This window comes from Alligator mississippiensis, chromosome 1 (assembly GCF_030867095.1).
Source record: "Alligator mississippiensis isolate rAllMis1 chromosome 1, rAllMis1, whole genome shotgun sequence".
NCBI classification, from domain to species: Eukaryota; Metazoa; Chordata; order Crocodylia; family Alligatoridae; genus Alligator; species Alligator mississippiensis.
In genome coordinates, this window is record NC_081824.1 from 369,020,712 (window position 1) to 369,041,428 (window position 20,717).

Here is a 20,717-nt window from a genome sequence, read left to right on the forward strand (position 1 = left end):
GATTCAAAGCAACTACACGGAGCACATGTACTAACTCCTTAATGAATTGGGCAAAAAGATTTAGAGATTAAAAAAATGCTGTGAGGGCTAGAAAAATATTTTAACAAATCTCACATTTTGGTACTGAACAGAAATCCTATTCCCTTAACCAAAACAGAGGATTTGGTTTTGAGATGTAAGCTCTTTTTTTTCTAGCAGTTCAATGCCTTAAAATCTGAAAATTTGTCTACTATAGAACCCAGTATTCACCTCTCAAAACAGGGTAGAAAAAGGATGCAGATTTTTTTTAATTGACAGGTTTCAAAATTAGTGGCTTTCTGTTTCTTTTAAAATATCAACAAATGTCCAGGAATTTGGGTGAAGTATAACAAAATATCTCAAAAGGTTTTCAGTGACCTGTAAGAATAGGATTGTACAGTTTCAGAGTCAAAGCATTTCAAGATAACCTAAGATTCAGCAGGGGACTGTCAGAAAGGGACACGAGCCCTTATTCTAATAGAACTGTAACCTTTGCTATAATTTCACTTTAAAATCCTTTCACATTCCACGATCACCTTACACTTCGGTAGTTTAGCTGGAAGGAATGCTTTGCTTCCCTCTATTTGGGTCCCTGAGTATAAATTTTTGAAAGTCATCATAGCTGGCTTTTCATTACTTGGGAAATAGAGCAAACCTTCAGATTTGTGTGCTTAAGACTTAGATTCAAGGTCTAAATGTAAGCACCAAATAAAATACATTAATTACTAGTATGTACTTAAATATACATTTGGCTACCCAAATTTGAAAATATTAGCTGCAAGATCCCACCAACATTTTGCATATCTTAATGAAATTGTTAAAGAAAAACTATAAAAACAACTGAATTTTCTTAAAGTATTTTATTTTAAGAAATAAAACAATTATACAACTCTAGTAAGGGATCACCAAGACAAATGTGTCAAAGTTGCAGGATTTTCCAGGGGATTTTTATTCTTTATGTCTTGTTGAAAAGGAAAAGTCCCACCTAGATCCAGTGATCTGCTGCAGTACATCTGTAAGGCATGCAGGAGAGAGGAGTTGGACAAAAGCAATTGCTTACTGGGGCAAAATTGCAGTTCACAGAATGAAAACTTAATGGGAGTATGTCTCCTCTGTTCTTTTTAATTTTTTCACCCATGTCCAATTAAGACTGTAAGTTCTTAGGCGCAGATGCTTCCTTTCGCTATATATCTGTTCAGTGTCTAGGACAATGGGACTTCAATTTGGTGTCCATAACAACAGACATTATGGGAATTTTAAGGGGCTTCTGTATGTATGGTCTTAGTGAAGTTTTTTGTGTTAGTACAGGAATAACTCTAGAATACCTGATGTCAATACACAGTGTTCAGACATCGTGGTGAAGACTACAGAATACACATCTATATATACAGATTTTAACAAAAATGAAAAGGTAAGAACATACTGAGAGGAAAAGACAAAACAAGTACATTCTTAAGAGTTCAGTGTTCACTGTGTTGCTGATCTGTGGTTTAAAATTCACATGCATTTTTAATAAACCCCAGGCATAAGCCTGAGGCAGACAAACCACACAAAAATACCAAAGTCAATGTTTTGTGATTTTCTGCATCCTGTCAAGCTATTGGAAATAATTAAATCTGAAGTTTCTAAAAAACAAGCAAACTATATCAAAAGCCTGGCATCTATTTTTATATTTGCTTGGAATATTTCTCTCAACACATCTGTTTGTAAGTGAATGTAATAGGTTAACAGATTAGTAAAGAGCTGGACCATAGCCTGTTGTTCCACAACAAACACTGTAGAGCCACATAACAATTTTAGGCAACAGCTGGGAGCAGTTGCAGTTCTTGCACCCAACAGTTTGTTCCCTGCTTCTCCTTCATTGTGTACAGTAGGTGCTTTGCCACTTAATCAACTATGCAAGGAGATATTCAACATCCCACACTCAAGCTAATGGCGAAGCAGCAAGAAGTGAGTGCTCCCTCTTGCATAACCAGGAACTTGACCTTCCCGAGGAAGGTAAGTCTTGATATCATTGTATTAAACTGTAGTTCATAGGATCTTAGTTCCTGAATCAGGCTTCTTACCTGATCTTGGGCGACTCATTCCTTCTGTTCCTCATTTTCCTATGTGCAAGGCACTCAAGATGACTGAAGCTGCATAAGGAGATAGGCCTCCACTCCTCCTGAGAGTAGTGCAACTCAACATCATATTTAATGCTGGGCTACATGTGCAAGGTACAAATATTCTCAAACCATTTTGTTCTTTTTGAAGTTTCTCCCTAGCTATCTACAAGACCATTTCAAGAGCTGGACTCCAAGGGCCAAGTAGAGAGCAGACAAAACTCAACCTGGGCCGTATTCAGATCAAAATGTAATTCCCTCCACATCTCTGACAAGATATACTGCCTATGCTAATATCTCTCTGGGAATAAGTTATAACTGGGGAGATTGGAAGGATGAAAGTAAAAAGCACTGGATACTGGGAATAAGGGTGGCTATGAGAATAATGTCTTTTTGAAAATAGGCATTATTGAGGCATAAAAAGCAGAAGTAGCACCCTGAGCAGAGCAGGGGGTGGGGGAATTGACAGCTTCAAAGAGAAGGGAGGGGGCATGGTTCTGAGAATGGGCATGTGGGGCGTACATAGTTCTGAGAACGGGGGGAAGGGGTCATGTATTGGTTCCAATAGCAGGGGTGGGAGGATGCAGTTCCAGGAAGGGGGGTGGTGGTTCTGAGAGCAGGTGCATAGGTTCCAAGAGGGGGGCATGGGATAATGTTACCATATTTCCAGTTTAAAAAAAGAGGATACCTGTCTGGAAAGGGGGTGGGAATATGAGTGTGGGTGGGCAGTGATATGCCTGTGCCCTTCCCCTGTCCCTCACTCCCAAGCCATACCGCCCCCAGACCTGCTGCTGCCCCTCACTCCTGACCCATAATACTCCACCCTCCAGACCATGCTGGTGCCCCTCACTTCTAACCCACAGCTCCCTGTTCCTGCTGATACTTTTCACTACCAATCCACAGCCCCCTGGCACTGCCCCTGACCCACAGTCCCCCACAACCTTAGTGCCCCTCACTCCCAAGCCACAGCATCCCCAACCTTGCCAGTGCCCCTCACTCCCGACTTGCCGACCTGAGATCCTCCCCAGCCCTGCAGTCTCTCCCAGCTGCTCTGCTCCTGCAAACATAGGCACCACCCTCAGTGCCTCTGGCCTGGCCATGCAGCTGCCTGCTGCCCCCGAAGGGTCCCCTTGCCCCCTTTTTTCACTGGAGGGGTAGGTGCCTACCCCACCTACCCTGCTCTGCTGCAGCCCCAGTGCCCAGGCAGCTTCCCCCAGCACTGGCAGGCATCTACTCCCCTCACGCACCCAGCCCTTCTACACACCCCTGCCCCACACACACATGCAGAGCCCCCCAGGCAGTCCCCTGGTCCTGGCCCTCCAACTCCCATCCCCCATAGACTTACCTGCTTGCAGCTGCCTGGTCTGCTCCCACCACCCTGCCTGGCTGCATGCCAGCCAAGTGTGTGTGTATGTGCAGACACATGTGATGCCCCTGCCTCCAACTGTCCTCCTTCCACTCCTGCCACCCCCAAGCAGCTACTTGCTAGGCTAGGGCAAGCCAGGAACTGCTGGAAAAATCTTCGATACTGAGCAGGGCAAAATCACAGACATTAGTTAATATTTTAAAAAATGGCCCAGATCGAGAAGGGAGAACCCAAAAAGAAGACATGTCTGGAAAACATTGGACATAATGTAACACTAGCATGGGAGGGGTTGTGCAGTTCTTGGAGTCGGGAGGTACAGGGGACATGAAAGTTCTGAGAGGGGGACATTGGGGCATGTCATCACTAAAAGCACCACACAGCTTACCCATGCCAGGGTCAAAAGGTCCTTGGCTGAACAGCTGCTGCCACTGCTGTACACTCTGCCAGCCCTGGCTGTTCTTAAAGGGACTTGGGGGTCATGGTTGACCACAAGATGAACATGAACCTTCAATGTGATGCTGCGGCTAGTAAAGCAAGCAAAACGCTGGCGTTCATCCATAGATGCTTCTCAAGCAAATCCGGGGACATCATTCTCCTACTGTACTCGGCCTTGGTGAGGCTGGAGTACTGCATCCAGTTTTGGGCTCCACAATTCAAAAAGGATGTGGAGAAGCTTGAGAGGGTGCAGAGGAGAGCCATGCACATGATCAGAGGTCAGGAAAACAGACCTTATGATGAGAGGTTAAGAGCCATGGGCCTATTCAGCCTGGAAAAGCGGAGGCTCAGGGGTGATCTGATGGCCACCTAAAAGTTTATCAGGGGTGCTCATCAGGATCTGGGGGAACATCTGTTCACCAGAGCCCCCGCAAGGGATGACAAGATTGAACGGTCACAAACTCCACTGTGACCGATTCAGGCTGGACATAAGAAAGAACTTCTTCACTGTCCGAGCCCCCAAGGTCTGGAATAGACTGCCGCTGGAGGCAGTTCAAGCACCCACTTTGAACGCCTTCAAGACACATTTGGATACTTATCTTGTTGGGATCCTATGATCCCTGCTGACTTCCTGCCCCTGGGGCAGGGGGCTGGATTCGGTGATCCTCCAGGGTCCCTTCCAGCCCAAATGTCTATGAAATCTATGAAAGCAGCAGCAGCAGCCTGTTTTGGAGTTCCTTGCTGGGGTAAGCCATGGGGCTGCTTTTGCTGCTGGAGCATGGACTCCATGGGGGTGTGAGGCTTTGTCGGTGCCCCTCCTAACTTGGCACCCAGGGCAGGTGCCCCTTTCACTCACCCCCTAGTTAAGCTGCTGAACCATTATGCCCCACATGCTGTCCGATAGCCTCACATAAAATACGCAGCTAGATGGACAACAAAATTGTTTCCAGATGGATGGATGGCTGTAATTGCTGTACAGTGCTTAGAAATAGTGATGTGTCTTTGAAATATACAGTATAACCAGAATCATGAAGTCAATACAGTTTGCTGCCACAGGGCTTTTATTTTTAGTACATAGATTTAAGATTAAGCAATTATAGAACACAACTCAGAGACGCATAACTAGGCAAAGAAACCTCAGATATTGTTGTTAGGGGTTCCCTAGAAATGCTTAAGAAAGAATGCAGCTACAGCACATTGCAATAAGGAAGAGAGAGAGTTAATTTGCTGTTATGGTTTTATTTTTTCTGATCTAGCAAGTTAGACGCTGCAAAACTCAAATATAAAATATAGCTTTATGTAAATAAGGTTATATCATAAATAGAAAATGTGAAAAAGGATTATTAAAATAAGTTCTTAAAATAATTCATAGGATTTCATTTGAAGCATAATTAAATTGGGTATAATCTTTTTAGATTCTGTGAACTGTCTGTCTTCATAGCCCATTAGACTTCACAGCCTGCATCTACCAGAGTTTCTTATTCATAGACACTCACTGTAATAGAAATGAGTGAGCTCATTTGCCCACTTTCAAAGCCATTTGAATTGTTTGCGTATAAAAGTTTGACTCAAATTCAAATTGGCTTTGATGTACATTAGGAAAAGCTGTGAAAAAAGGATCTGAGAGTGGAAAAGAGAACTCTAATCAACAGATAAATGTGCCTTATATATGTTATATAGGACTCCACTTAACTTGAGCAAGTTTTTTTATATTATTTTATTTTAATTGAACAATACATAGTTTATAATCACAGGAGGAAAAGGCTGATTTTTAAATTGAAGATTTAGGAGTTTATATCCCATTTTTAGAAGTGATGTAGAAGCTGAAGTCTTACTGAAAATCTGATTGACTTAGACTGATCTGTGCCTAAGTCCCTTTATTCAATTTGGCATTTTTGAAAATTTTACACAAAGTCTGAGGTTGACAAAATCTCAAACTCCATTAACTTTCAGGGGCCCATCCTTGCTCTGGGTGGAAGAAAAATATTAGTGCTTTGGTTTTATCTATTCACTTTGTACCAAACAATTCTAAATTGATCAGTGTTTTTACCCTGGAGAAAAGAAGTATGCAATTTATAAGATCATTATGTTATGAAAGTCCCTTTATAAACACAATGCAAGAGCGATTGTATAGTTTACACTGATTTTCACATCTGAGCAATTCACTTCTTTAGAAACATATTTCTCATCTGCATGGACTATTGGTTTTATGCTTTCTTTTTTAAACTTTTGATTTAATAAGCATGGCTTCTGAGTTGTTATTGAAGGATAGAAATTCAAAAATAACACTTTTCTTGACTGAGACTCTCTTATTTGCTGGATTACATATTAACACACACAAAACTCCTGCATATTTAGGTTCAGCAGTGATAAAAAACTAACCACAAAAAAATAAAACAAAGCCATTTATCTTTCTCACCCCAAATTTCTGTGTACTGACCGCTAAGGAACTGTATAAGATCTTTTAAGTTTGGAAAGCTGATTGCACTAAATTAGGAACATGTGATCAATCTGAATTTTGCATGGCCTTCATTCATTAAGGTTTTGATGGGAACCAACATTAAGTTGACTATAAATCATTTTCTTGACCCTTAAAGTCTCAGGAGAACTTTGCTGCCCCAGACAGCTTATGAAGTAAGCCTAAGACAAAACATGTTGAACAGACACAGAGACAGGGGCATCCAGTGTTGATCAGCATGATAGGCAGCAGGTATAGCACATCAACACCATAAGCAATATATTTTTAAATATATTATCAATTTTTTTTTTGTAGAACAAAGGGTAATTTTATGGAGGAATGTTAGGAAGGCTGAGTTATACATATGTTTATGGGGAACATCTCCCAAGCCTGAAGAACAGCATGGGAAAACAGTAGTCTGAAAATCTAAAAAAATGGTTGATGGAAGTAGGAATTGATGTGTCAATGCTGAACAAGACATGGCAAGTAGGATAGGGATAAGCTGTGAAAGGCTTCAAAAGTGAAGAAAAGTAGCTTATGCTTGATGCAATAAGGAAGGGGGGCAGAGTAAGGATGTTAAGAGAGAGGTAAAAGTCACAGGCTAGGATAGGGATCTTTGCAGCAGCATTCCAAACAGGTCGGTGTCAAGATTGCACTTGTCAGTGCCAAAGAAAAGGGTATAGCAATAATTGAGATGTAAGATGGTAGGATCACAGGTGAGAGTCTAAGTCACGTAGATGGAGAGGAAAGGCTGCTTTGATAAGTTATGAAGAATAAATCTGCAAGACTGAAATACAGCCTGCATATTAAGGTCAAGAGGGAGGTCCAAGTTGAAGGTTACAGGTCTGAGTAGGGTAGTGTTTTTTCCTAAGATGTGAAAAATAAAGCATGCTTGCATAATGAAGGAAAAGAGCTAGAGGAGACTGAGAGCTTAAGGGATAGTATAAGAGTGGGCACAAGAGATATCAGGAGTTTGTGGGGAAAGTAAAACAGTGAAAATAGGGGAGACATTTGTGCATCTGTGCCAGAGAGAAGGGCAGAGCTGAACAAGGAGGATGGGTAGGTAATGTGAACCAAGGACAAAGGACCAAGGAAGATCGGATGGTACTTTTATTTTTTTTTGTTAAAAAAAATCTTATAAGAAGATAGGAGTGAAAGTAAGTAGAACCTCAGAAATGAGTCAAAGATGGAGAAGAGGCTGCTTAGACTGTGAATGTGGAAACTTATTGACTTCAGTCTGCCTCTTGTCTGAATTTGACTGAAAATGCATATCCTGCCTGCCTACCTTACAGTAGGCACTTCCATTCCCACATGTATGACCCTTAAAAGAGATATAGAGGAATAGCAGCACTGTATCAACTATCAAAGCTGAGGAACATTCAATTTTGTTCCTGCCCCCTACTCTCCAATGTTGCTTTTTTTTCTGAAATTACCAGGCAAACTCCTTCTGACAGGGAGGCAGGCTTAACCGCAGTGTCAAACTGATGGAAGATGCTTGGGTGTTGCAAAATAAGCACAAACAAACAAAAATATAATTCATAATAATATCTGAATAAAGAACATATTCTTTTCCTTCAAAATGCACACTTGCTTAGTTTGTGGAATAGTTTCAGGATAGCATATGCTATAGTACTTCAAAATTTCATATGCACTGAGTGTCTATTTCACAGCTGATTTGTCATTTTATAACGCCTGTTGTTCTTTCAGTACTTGCCAACTGCAACAATTGGCTAACACTGCACAACCCAGGCACCTCATTGTCACTGTATCAACAAAAAGTCCAGGGAGTCATCCACTGCACCCTTTTTAAGTGAAACTGCCACATCTGACCTGCCTTTATCTCTGCCCAATACCACATCAGCAGAAAAGGAATCAGAAGCCAGAATTTTGACAGAAGGAAACCAGCTAAGCTGTATTGATCCAGATGTTAAGGTCTGTTAAAAATCTCCTCTGCACTAAACATTGAGAAATTCCTGAAAGACTCATTTCGTACACATTTTTATTTCTTCATTTGCTACAGTAAAAGCTAAAGTAAATCTGTTCCTCGTATAATAGTCATACTAATAGGACTTCACGCAATCAAACTCATTATTTAATTTAGTGTATCGAGCATGTTTGCAAATCATCAGCTTTCAGATGAAAGCTCGCAACCTCTATTTGCCCTTGAATTCCTTTGCTTCCAATGAATAAGCAGCTATGCCAAAACAATCCTTCAGTTTAATACATTTTATAATTCTAGTCAAAAAATGAGTCATGCAACTTTTATCTGCAGAATTAAAGCAAGTATTAGTTTTTGTTGATGCAACTGTTCGTTATTATCAGGGATCCTGGTTTTCTCTGACCAAAAAATTCCCAACTTTCAGATTAAAAAAAGGAACCCAAAATCCACATTTTTCTGTGATTAAAATGAAACATCATTAATATATAGTTATGTATATAGTGGTGCTTCATTTTAATCACAGAAAACAATATAGATTTCTGTTTACTTTCTTTAATCCAAAAATTGGGGATTTTTTTTAATCAGAGAAAACTAGGATCCTTGGTGATAATGTGTGTGGCGGAAAGTGGTTTGCATGCCTCTGGCTAAGAAGCAAGGAGGCTTCCCAGAGGTTATAGGCTGATGCTGCGGACCATCTATCCCACCAGGAATTGTCACCTTGGCAAAAGGGTAACAAATCACCTTCTCAGTTGAAAAGAGTGAACTCTCTGAGGAGGGAGAGAAGCTCTGGGGACTGGGTGGGGAGACTAGAAGAAACTCGGCTCAGGTGAACTGCAGGGCTATCTATGACTGCAGCAGCCATCACTGAATCTGTAACACAGTTAATCCAGCAAGACCAAACAGTTTGCTTTCTATTTTGTTCATTACTCTTTTGATTGTTCCCCATTAACTGTGTATTTCTTGTTCTCTTTATATGTTAATTATTTGTTCTCTTTAATAATATAGTCCTGTTGTTTTAAAACACTAATCAGGTGTCTGATTTCTTTATTATTTATAACATCAAAACTGATTTGGCCTAGGCAGTAAGGCAATAATCTGACTAGAGAACTAGCACCCACCACGTCTCATGAAGGACAGTTTAATAGCCAGCATAATTTGCATAATTAATTGACTCATTTGCATAACCACCCATAACAGGTTAAGCAGATTGTTTTATTTGTTCCTCGTTTATGAGTGGCAGAAGGGTTAGAGTGGAGTTTTTATGCTATATTTGGACAGAGGATGACATGCTGATACATTTCACTGTGATGATCACATGATCTGTACCCCATATATAAATAAGAGCTGGAATGTCTTTTAAAAAAACATTACAAAGGCATAGATCTTATTAAGAATAAGCAAAGAGAACAAAGCATGTAGACCATAACTTTTTTCAAAAGACTACATACAGTTTTAATTTTGAAAGAAAAAAAGAGAAAAATAAAATAGAAAACTTCAAACCAAAGAAGATGCTCTTAGCTCCCAGAGTTTCTTGTCTCTACAATGTCTTGTACAATTAATCTCAAACTAAAAAAAAAATGTGTGCCTAGAAAACATTTCCATGTTTGAGGTGCAAAGTATATTTTTTTCAATGAACATGAGAGCAGGTTACCTGTCAAAAACAGGCTTGTAATAGAGAGGTTAACTATCGCATCACTACAAGTTTTCTAAGACAGCAATTATATTGGGCTCAGTTCTGAACCATACTGCTTATCCTCAGTTTCCTTTGACTTCAGTGGGGGTTGAAAGAGACTACTAGCTTGCAATGTTATACATGTTGCTTTAGCAGGCACTTGTATTGTATTAAACACAATGGAGATAAACACTTAAATGAGGTTGACAGACCAACTCAGCTCCTGTTGTACAATACCAATAGTCCCTGGCGAATATATATCTCATTGTTCTACTTCATAAACACAGAAGACAAAATAAAATAAAAAAAAAAATTCTAAGGCTAAGTACAGGCAGTCAAAAAGCTTGAGGCTGAATTGATTCATCCTTCACAGGTTGGTTTAGGCTGTATAGGCTGAATCAATGAGCAAGTAAACACACATTCACTTTTGATTCTGGAAATGCAGTCACATAACTGCCGCACCCCAGGGCAGAAGCCGGGGAGCACTGGAGCATGCTTCTTTGCTTGGCTAGAGCAGACAATTTGGGCTAAGGCTAGCCCACACACCCTGCAAGGAAGGGGTTGCAGGGAATGTGCAAAGCATCCTGGGATGCTGGGGACTATGAGTTAAGTTGAACCTGGAGGGGATCTGGGACAGAATTTCAATTAACCAATTTAACCTAAATCAGTTAAATCTGATGTAGCTCCTCACTCTAATTCATGGTGCTTCACAAAAAGCACCATGAGCTAGTGACACCTTCCCCACCCTCTCAACCCAACAGATGTTTGCTGTTGGGGCAGGGGAAGGGGATTGCACTCCACTTTGGAGTCATTCCAGGAGCAGCTGCCTGCCTGCAGCCAATCTCCTCTAGCCCCACCCCCCTCCCAGCTTCAGCGCTGTCTGGAGGATGGGAGAGGGGATAAGGGAGCTCTGAGCTGGAGTTTGCCCAGCCTGAGCTGGAAGGGGTTGGGGGGCATGGGTTGGAGTCCTTCTGAGGCAGGGAGCTGAAATCCATGCACCTCCCCTCCAACTCAGGCTTGGCAAACCCCAGCCTGGAGCTCCCTCTCCTTACCCCTCCCTTCCTGCAGACAGCAGCAGGGGCAGGGCTAGGCTACATCAGCCCAGCCCTGATTGCATATAGGGACAGACAAAAATTAATGAAGGTGCTCTCTTTTGGAAAAAACAAAACAAAACATAACCAAATGCTTGTCTAAAGACACTTCTTCTACAGTGCCCTTCATGCTGTACAGCTTTGGTTGTGACAAACATTCAGAAGGGAATGTCTTCTCTGCAGAGTTAAGTAAGTTTCTTTCCTAGATTGTAAGGCCCCTAATTCTTTCCCATAAATACACAAAACCCTCTCACATGAATGTGGAAATTCATATCCAGGCTAACCTGGCCACTGAGGGACATAGGCTAAAACTTGATTACTGCTTGTGCTTAGATTCGTGGCTAGCACAGTTTGCAGTTTGGATGCAGCATAACCCACTCAACTGCTGACAGTCTCCCAATTCATATTAAGTGTTCAGAAAGACAAGCTCTCCAGAATTCACTGGAAAATGACTCATACCCAGTGCCAATTACCTGAATTAGCTCTTCAGTGAAAATGTAATCTAAGTAAGGACCCTCATCAACCCTAGAGTTGTCCCAGGAAGTGACAGATAATATAACCCAGTTAAAGTCGACCCACATGACTGAACATAAGATGACCAGTAGTTTCTCAGCTTTTCTTTACTGGCTTTTTGTTTTCTCTGGCTATTTGATTTGCAGCTCTTCCTGTTCCTCTTTGACTTCATTTTTTAAGCTATGCTCTTTACAGCCAGCATCTCACCTGCTCCTTGTCTCTTTTTCATATGTAGTAGGTAGAATGACCTTCAGTTCTATTGATCCACAGACATGAAACATCCTGATTTTTGCTGATTTTTATCTGTTGTTTTATTTTATTTCTGTTGCCTTTTCCATTAACATTTTCCTATCAATAAAACATCCATATATTTCACCTGTCAGGTGTCAAGCACGCAGCAGGTGCCATCCTGCACCACTGCTAATGATGATTACACCAGAGGTCATTATAGAAGGCTTATTATCACACATGTCTCTGACACAATAGAAGAATCTGCTAAAAGCTTTTCATTTATACACTGTGAATTTCCTTCTAATCTCACCAGTAATTTCACTTTGCATTTGTAAAAGGGAACCAGGGATAATTCTGTTGACTACAAAGCTAATTTCTCATCAGCAGCAGGGATTTGAGTCTGTGTATTCTCTAGTGACAATGCATTTTTGCAGAATGTGATATTTCACCCCTACAATTCAGCAGGTGGCCTCATTTTCGTTCTAATCATACAGTATCAGTATCTATTCAATTTTTATCCTGTATCATATGCATTCAGGCTCTTGTCCTTATCTGACCTTGATAAACTGATTGCATTTGTGAAGCTTACGATTTTCTCCTTAGACTCTTTTTCAGATGAGTTATTGGTTGAGCAGTTGGATATAGTTGGTTAATCTTTCCTTGCCTTTGGGCAAGAAATCATCTTTGCTGAAAACTGCTGTGATGAAACTTAGAAAGTGCTCTGCTTTATTTGAGGGGGGGGGGGGGGGAGGATGGGTAGAGGGGGAATCTTTCAGTGCCATAGTATTCATTTTTATTTTGTGGCATTGTTATTTCTTCCAAACAACTTAGAGCATATTGCTGCCTTTTGAATAGCATCTTATAGAGATACCTATATGCTTTTTACAAGTTCTTTTTTTCTTTCTGTGGGAAGGAGATGCAACTTACTACTAATATTTATTCAGATGGGCGAACAAAGTTACAGATTGGGGGGGGGATAGATTTTAGTTGTGATGTTGGATGGTAATCAGGATTTTAAAATATGCTAATGCCTAACTTTAATACTTGCTACAATAACTTATAGTTTTATATATCTTTTTTAATTCAGAATTTTTTATTAAAAAACGGATGAAGACATTTTGGCCCAACCCAGGGGGAAAATAAAAGGGAAACAGCATTATACTTTGTGGCAAGTGCCACAAAACAAAATGGATGGTAGTGATAAATGAACACTAGAAAAAAAAATTCCAGACAAACTGAAGCTATTTTGTGGGAAGACTATACCTCTATCAGAAACCTGAGGGTTTTATCACCTACATGTTGGCAACACTTGTTCAGTTTTCTGTAACGATAAAGTATTGTCAAACAGAAGGTGAATCAAAATCTTTTATGTCTTTCTTCGCTCAGTTGTTAAGGTTCATAGATGTTTTTGAATGCCTCAGCAAAAGCCCTGAAATGCAGGTTAAGAGTTATGGACATATTTGAACATCACTGAGGACATGGACAATTCTCACTGCAGTGCTACAAAAGTAGGCCAGTAAATTCTTAGCTGGACTAGACATCGTGAGTTTGTCACTGTGGATTCACTATGTCTGAGGGGAGAAGGGCATGAAATAATTTGTATTCACTTGTTAAAGCACTGCAGAAAAAAAGCCTGCATCACCACCAACTAAAACAAACAAAACAAGCAAACAAACAAAAGGGAACCTGTTTAATAAGTAATCCTTTCAGCAATCTTCCTGTGCAGAATTAATGTGAAAATAGGATTTGCAAAAAAAAGTAAATCAGTTCCTCTTAACCTGTGCATCCCATCTTCATAAGGAAGAAACATATTCAGAATGTACTTATTGTTTCTAATTTAAACAAAATCATATATACAGAAAGACTTGAGTCACCAATAGTACCAATATATTTCCAACTTGTGGCACCAACGATGTGTTTACAGTGGATAAACCTTACTAGCCCCTGTCTAATTATAGACTCTATGATATCTTAGATTAGTAGCCAGCAACGTTTACAAGATTCAGGGCTGGAGGGGGATTAAGCAGCATGTCGGTGGCTGTGCTCAAGCTGGGACCAGGATACTGGGAGCTAAGCACACACTGCTGTCACTTCTCTCTGCTCCCTGGTCCCTGGCTGTGGTTCATCATAGCTTCCAGTGGGTGGACAGAGCCAGGGCTGGAAATCAGAAAGTTGATGATTCTCTCTGCCTGAGGTACAGGGGCAGTTCCCCAATCAGCTGGAAGATGTACCCATGCCCACAAGCTGGGGATGGGGACAAGCAGTGAGAGGGAAGGCACAACTTCCAGCTGCTCAACCTCAGTGAGGGTCCAGGCAAACCCCTCCAGCTGTGTGGGCTGACTGGTGGATCTGTGAGCTGGATCTGCTTGCAGGGCTTTTGTTGCTGACCTGTGTTTAGAACACATTAGAAATAAAATGTTACTCAATGTAACATTGCCAACAATAAAATATTCTTCTCTTACTTCTTTTCTTGTTGGCATCCAGATACTCTTCCCTTTGAGCTTACAAAGAAATAATCAACATGAATAGCTATCAGTAGTTTTCTTGTTACAGTTCCAGAAAGCTTCTGAGTGAAGAATAAGATATAGCAGAGAGCACTCCTAATTGATAAATCTGAAAACTGCTTGAAGATTATTCATTCCCAGATCTTACACAAGCACTTGCACATGCTCCTACGGCCATGTGTATGACCTTGCTTTTACCACATGAATATCTTTGATGAATTGATGACCAGTAGAGAGAAACAAACAAGGGTTAGTTTTCAGTTTCAACAAAACAAACCAAAACAGGACGAAGTAGAACAAAACTCTTCCCTGTCTTCCTTCTTAACTAAGTGAATACTTTATCATTTGCTTTTCTGAAAATATATTAGAAATTAGCAAAGATTTTCATATGCCCGCGTCTGCCTTTGTCAGCTTTGCTTTGCTGTGTTTTATAGGTGTCCACAATGCAGAAATGTAAAAGAGGCATGAACATGAACACAGGATGAAAAATGAAGCATTCGATCAGCCAACATTGATAACAATTAGGTAGGATGAATGTTTGGGGTTCTGCATGCTAAAATAGTGGAACCCTTAATTGTGATTCATGAAATTATTAATTCTTTTTTTAGACATGAAACCTAATGTAATAATACTTTCAAATCACTCTAGGATGATTCCTGATGTGCCTAAATAAAAAAGGGCTTAAGATGTATAAGACATAATGAATGTTTAAAAAAACATGAGCACTTCTGCAGCAAAGAGACGCTTGAAAACTAATGGTCAAAGGATGCATTTTCAGGTTGTAATAAGGCGATGCATGCAGATGAACACTCAAAGACTTAGAATGACTTTCCCAAACATAATTGATAATTCCTACTTTGACTGAAAATAAAAGGTGAGACTCTTCTCCCTTGCATCTGTTTTACACCATTTTGTTCTAGAAAGTTTCCAAGTTGTGATCCCTTCTCTACAAACTTTTAGGACAACAACAATAATAAAAAAGAGTCTTTTTTTGCCCCCCCTCCCCTTGTGATACATGGAGTATCAAGAATTGTGGCAACTATAGTAACATTTCTGTGCTGGAATCCAAAAACTTCTAAATTAGCATCATAGGCACCCTCAATTTGACTGCAGACTGAATTAGGATTGAAGTGGATTGATGGCAATTTAGAACAAAGGGGTTGCATCTACACATGCAATTCATGTGAATCAATAAACTCCGGAGCAGGAATTGGAGCGAACTACTCCCACGTGCAGCATCTACACATGCACTCGGGACAACAGCAATTTGAGCTGGCCCAGGCTAGCATGGGGCACAGGGGGTCAACTCCAGGCTCCAGGTGGTGGTGCTGGGGGGAGGAGGGTCTAGCTGAGCCATGAGGGTGCTGAAAATGAACTCCTAGGGTACACTCATGTGACTTTAAGGGTGCAGCCCCATGAGCATGCACACATGGTTTGCGACTCCTCAAAGCCATTTGAATTGCTGCAAACTGCATGTGGTACACATGCACTCATGCACCATGCTGCTAATTTGCAGTGTGGCAGTTTTCTTTGGCATTGGGATACCCTAGTATAAAAAAAACCCACCACTAAAAAAAGTGGTGCAGTGTACATTGTAGCAGTGTACATTGCCAGAAACTGGAGCCTGACTGGCCAGAGCCATGCTCTGGCTGCCAGTCAGGCTCCAAGCACTCAGCTCAGCACCACTGCTACCCCCGGAGTCTCTAAGGATCCCAGGTGCTGGCCCCAGCCTCTCCTACCCCATCCAGGTCTTGCGCCAGAGCACGTATACAGGAGCATGCGCAGGGACAAATAGTAGAGGCACAAATTTGTGCCATTGATATTTGTCCCACAGGAAACACACCCCAGAATGCAGATGCTCGTGGGGATGCACCCTCAGAGGCCAGAATTGCACTACATTACAAACATATTAGATTTACATTTAATTCTCCAAGACTATGGTCTGAAAAATCATCCTTTGCTTCCCAAAATATTAATCCCAAGCAAAATCGCATGTGAACTCCATAGATCAAATTTTATGGTGACTTGTGCTGAGTTTTAGAAAAGTGAGATTCTAGTGACAAATTTCAAACTGGGTAACTATTGGAAGGTAGCACTTTCTTGCCCAATAAGTAATTATTTCTGCCAAAACATTGGCAAAACAATATTACTATCTTAGATGAAGTCTTAGTCTTTGGGCTACAGAGACAGAGATATGTTTTGAGGGTGAAGTTACTTATTATACTTAGACCATACTAAATCTGTGGAATGTTAAGTGGTTTTAAAATCAGAACATGCTGTGAGTCATCGCATGTTAAGAGTTAATACTATTTCTTGGCTGCACAGCTCTGACATGCCACTAGAGAGCTGGTGAGCAGGGTTGTGGCTAGGAGCCAGGACACCACATCACATATCCCTGCTCTTGGGCATGGGGGAATCTAGGAGTGATTCATCTTGTGATACTGGAGGACTGCAAATTGTTCATTATCTCCATGGAGCAGACTGAAGTTACCCTAACATGGGCCAGGTAGCATGGCCTAGAGTTAATCCTTGCCTGAAGTGGGGAAACTTTGAGATATTCAGAGGGCACTTAGCATCAGTTAATACACTTTAATGTGTGGATGCTCATGTTTTAAGTGTCCTTAGTATGGTCTAAATCAGCAGTGCTCAAATTTTTGGCCCCCTGGGCCAGATTAGTCAGGCTGGTCCATGGACCAGATCAGGCCTGGAATTACACCTTTACAACCCTATGCACCAGGATTGGGTCCCAGGCCCTGGCACCCACTCTCCTACCCCTGTGCACTGGGATTAGGGCACCAGTGCCCAGGACTGCTCCCCACACCCTGGGATTTGGTCCCAGGGCCTGGCATTGCCCCCACTATCCCTGCACACTAGGATCAGACATCCAACAGAGCCCTGGGCACTCCATGGGTTTGAAAATTTGGCAGCCAGGGAGTGGTGCCTTTGCTTCCTTGCCCCAAATATCCAGATGGGCAGGCAGAGCAGCCATGTAGGGCGGGGCTGGGAGAGTGGGTGGGGAATGGGGGCTCATGACAGAGCCTCCTACGCAGCATGGAGCAGTGGGGTGCAGCGGGGATCACCCCCCCCCCTCGGCTGCCTGGCAGCAGTCGGTGAGTGTGGGGCTCTTTTTTTTAAAGAGCCGGAATGCTGGGGCCAGGTGGGGCAGCTATTGACGAGGCTGGGAGAATGGGCGGGACGCGGGGCCTGTTTGATTTGGAGATTTGGCTGATTTGGCAGTGGTTGAATCTCCGAATCAGATTCGGCCATATTGATTCAGGACAGTGATTCGAATCACAAAATTGAATCACTGTCTCCCAAATCAGCTGAATCTGAAGCAAATACTAGCCGCTTCTCACAGGCCTAGTATTTAGCACACTAGGCAGGCTTCTCAGACACAGAATGAAAGTACTGAACTACTGTATATACCTTTCTAAAACGCACCCAACTATTCAATCACAGCAAATATTGTTTAATACATAGTAAATTTCAGTCAGTTCACTCTTATATCAGGAAGTGGTGTTTTCCTTTAGAACTTTAGATTGTAGACATGACTTCATAGAAACCCCACTGGTTGACATATGGACTTTGCCTTTTGTGCATAGTTTTCAAAAGTGCAGGGCCTCCAGAGGTACTATAGATATTCATTGTAGCTGTAGATGCTTAGCACTTCTACACATCAACCCTTTCAAATGTAAGTTACAGTTGAAAAGAGATAGTACATGCAATTTATGACTGCATCAAAACTCTTTTTTACAGAAAGAATAAATGTGCAGAAAGAATAAATGCTGCAACCTGAAAATAATCACAGAGCAGCCATATGTCAGTAATCCAATTTCCAAGAGTTCCTCTAAATTAAATCTCAATTAGGTCAACGTCTCATCCTCCGTGAATAAATAACATTTTTGAACTTCTGTACTATAAGGTAACTCACATCAAACAAACTGTACCATATATATAGCCACCGACTATAAAATATTTCCCAAAGGATTTAAAAGTTACCAAGAATACAATTCTAATGTCACAAATGGAGGTTATTATTACCCAATAATGGTAATTTGTTTATTCCAAGTACAGCCTGGAAAATAGAGCCACCACTGTTTTATTATATTATTTTTTCATGAAATAAAACTTTGTAAATCTTGTTTCTCTGGCCATACTATGGTGCTCATTGAAAGCAGATTATATATGAACATGTGCAGTATCTATGGCCTGGTTTCATAAACTGTTCCTCAACCTTCTAGACAATAATGGAGATTTATTTTGGACACATAATTCTACTTCAGCCAAACATACGATGTTACCAAGCAAGGTGAAATGAAAAAAAACCCCAACATTCTTTATCAAATCTTCCATCTATGGTAGAGAACTCTTGCCCCAGAGAGTAAAACAGTGACCAAAATTGCATCTCTTGGCAAGGATTGAAAATACCATTTCCCCATGCTGTGTAGGAAACTATTCTAAATAATAGTTACCAGTTCCTTCAGACTCTGTTCTGTTGCTATAATAAATAAAATAATAAAAAAGGTTCTAGTCTTATGATTGTGAAGATAACCTTGCAAAAATAAAATGTAAACTATTTTCCAGTAGGTAGACCACTGAAGTATCTCTGTTCATATTTCTAAACTGCAATGGAGAAAAAATGACTAAACCCTTATTACATTTTACCAGATGTTGTTTAGAACCTTGTAGACAGCAGTGAAACTGCCAAGGAACAGGTAAGTTTCCCTCTAAGGCTGCTTGAGATTTGTGAACAGTAACAGATGCAGACTTTAAAACTATTCACTTCTATCACAGAAGAATCAGGGCTGAGAGGAAGAGACAATTTTTTCTTTTTTCCAGCAGCCAGAAAGATTTGGTGAAGTAGGACAGACCCCTGACAGACATTTACTAGGCAATTGATTCAGTTGATGCAATAAATAGTCATTTCAAATAGGGTAATTCCTGGATGGTATAGGAATCCTGGATTTTCCATTTTTCTTTCTTGCAGAAATGTGGGGAAAGTTATGTGCTTTCCCTATAATTTTTGGCAGCATGTTTAGTGCTCTTATCATTAGGTTTCTGGTAAAAAATGTTAAGCCTTGCAGAGGTATGGTGAGAAAGAGGTTGGAAATGAGTGCACAAATTATAAGTATGATTCTGTGATCATGGAGAAAACAGTTTTTGGATGGAGGAGGACACTGAAGGCAAATAAAACGGAAAATCTGAAACAAAGTAGAGTCTCTCTGCTGGTAGTGTGGAATAGCAAGTTCACTGCAAATGCACACCCTGCCTACCTTGGTGTATGCGAAATTCCCCATAGAGATAAGCCTTTAGCTTTTCATACCATGAGGTGTCCACACCTTCTAAATGGCTGTCATTTGGGGTGTGCAGTATCCTCGGTGTTCTTTAGTATGACTAAGTAGCTTAATGATTGGGTTAGTGTCTGAATCATTTTCTTCAACATCCCCCAGTGGATACTTGTCCGTTGGAGGCCACCTTCTTCAATCAAAGGATCAAAGTTTCCTTTACAAAGTAAAAATATCAGACAAGATAACTTACAAAAAATGAGCCCACATACTATTAGTCTTTAGCACAGGAGTAACCTACTATTTTCTTCGTGTGTCTGTATCCACAAATTAAAGCCTATAGATTTCAGAAGCCTCTTACGATAGCAGCTGGTAAAGAAATCTCTTCAGTCTGTACCCATGCAGTATTATTAGTGTTATTATTTATAGTTTGTACTGTGGTGCTGCTTATGCATGTCACATACAGCATCATACAAACATAATGTGTGAGCACACATAAAAATAAATGTTGTTGTATAAACAGATTCCTATAAATTCAATAATATTACTTGTTGACAGCAGCAGCTGTGTATGTTTCCTCTAGCTTCCTGTGAAATTTGCTTCCCACTTCCTCTCATTGGGGCTGTTCATCTTCTACTTATGCTGAAAGGCCCATCTCTAGAAATTTAGAGAGTAGAATGATTAATTTTATTATTCATTTTACACTATTTTTCTCTTGCCATTCTAAAAAGAAAAAAAAGGAAACCTTTACCAGAAAGTAGCACAGATGTTCACATATCTCCATACATCCGACTCGCAGAAAAGTTATGAAAAAAGAATGTTTATATATTTGTAAATATGTCCATGCAGCTCTCAGCAGCAGCTACCAGTGATACTCCTAGGAGTTTAAAACTCAGACTGGGCACTGGAGAAATAGCTTTTTGAGGGTCAGATTCAAACTGACTTAGTAAGCCTGTGTACTCAGGAACTGGAATGCCTAAAACTTAGGGGGTGGTGATTACCTTTAACAGGGCATATAGGATTCACATAAAGTTAATGGGAAGACAATTGATTCTGAGAAGTTCATGTTTAGATGTATAGGCATTATAAATAGACAATGAGGA

At 40.8% G+C, this 20,717-nt stretch overlaps 1 protein-coding gene and 1 long non-coding RNA gene across 2 annotated transcripts in view; one reads left to right on the top strand and one right to left on the bottom strand.

The window, feature by feature from the left end:
* Positions 1-20,717, bottom strand: part of GPC6 (glypican 6) — a 1,341,038-nt gene that overhangs the window by 434,018 nt on the left and 886,303 nt on the right. The gene's annotated exons all lie outside the window — the stretch shown is intronic.
* LOC132247786 (uncharacterized) lies at positions 1,795-15,672 on the top strand. Its single transcript, XR_009459222.1, has 3 exons — positions 1,795-2,016; positions 8,087-8,311; positions 14,764-15,672. It is a non-coding gene; the product is annotated as an uncharacterized LOC132247786 (long non-coding RNA).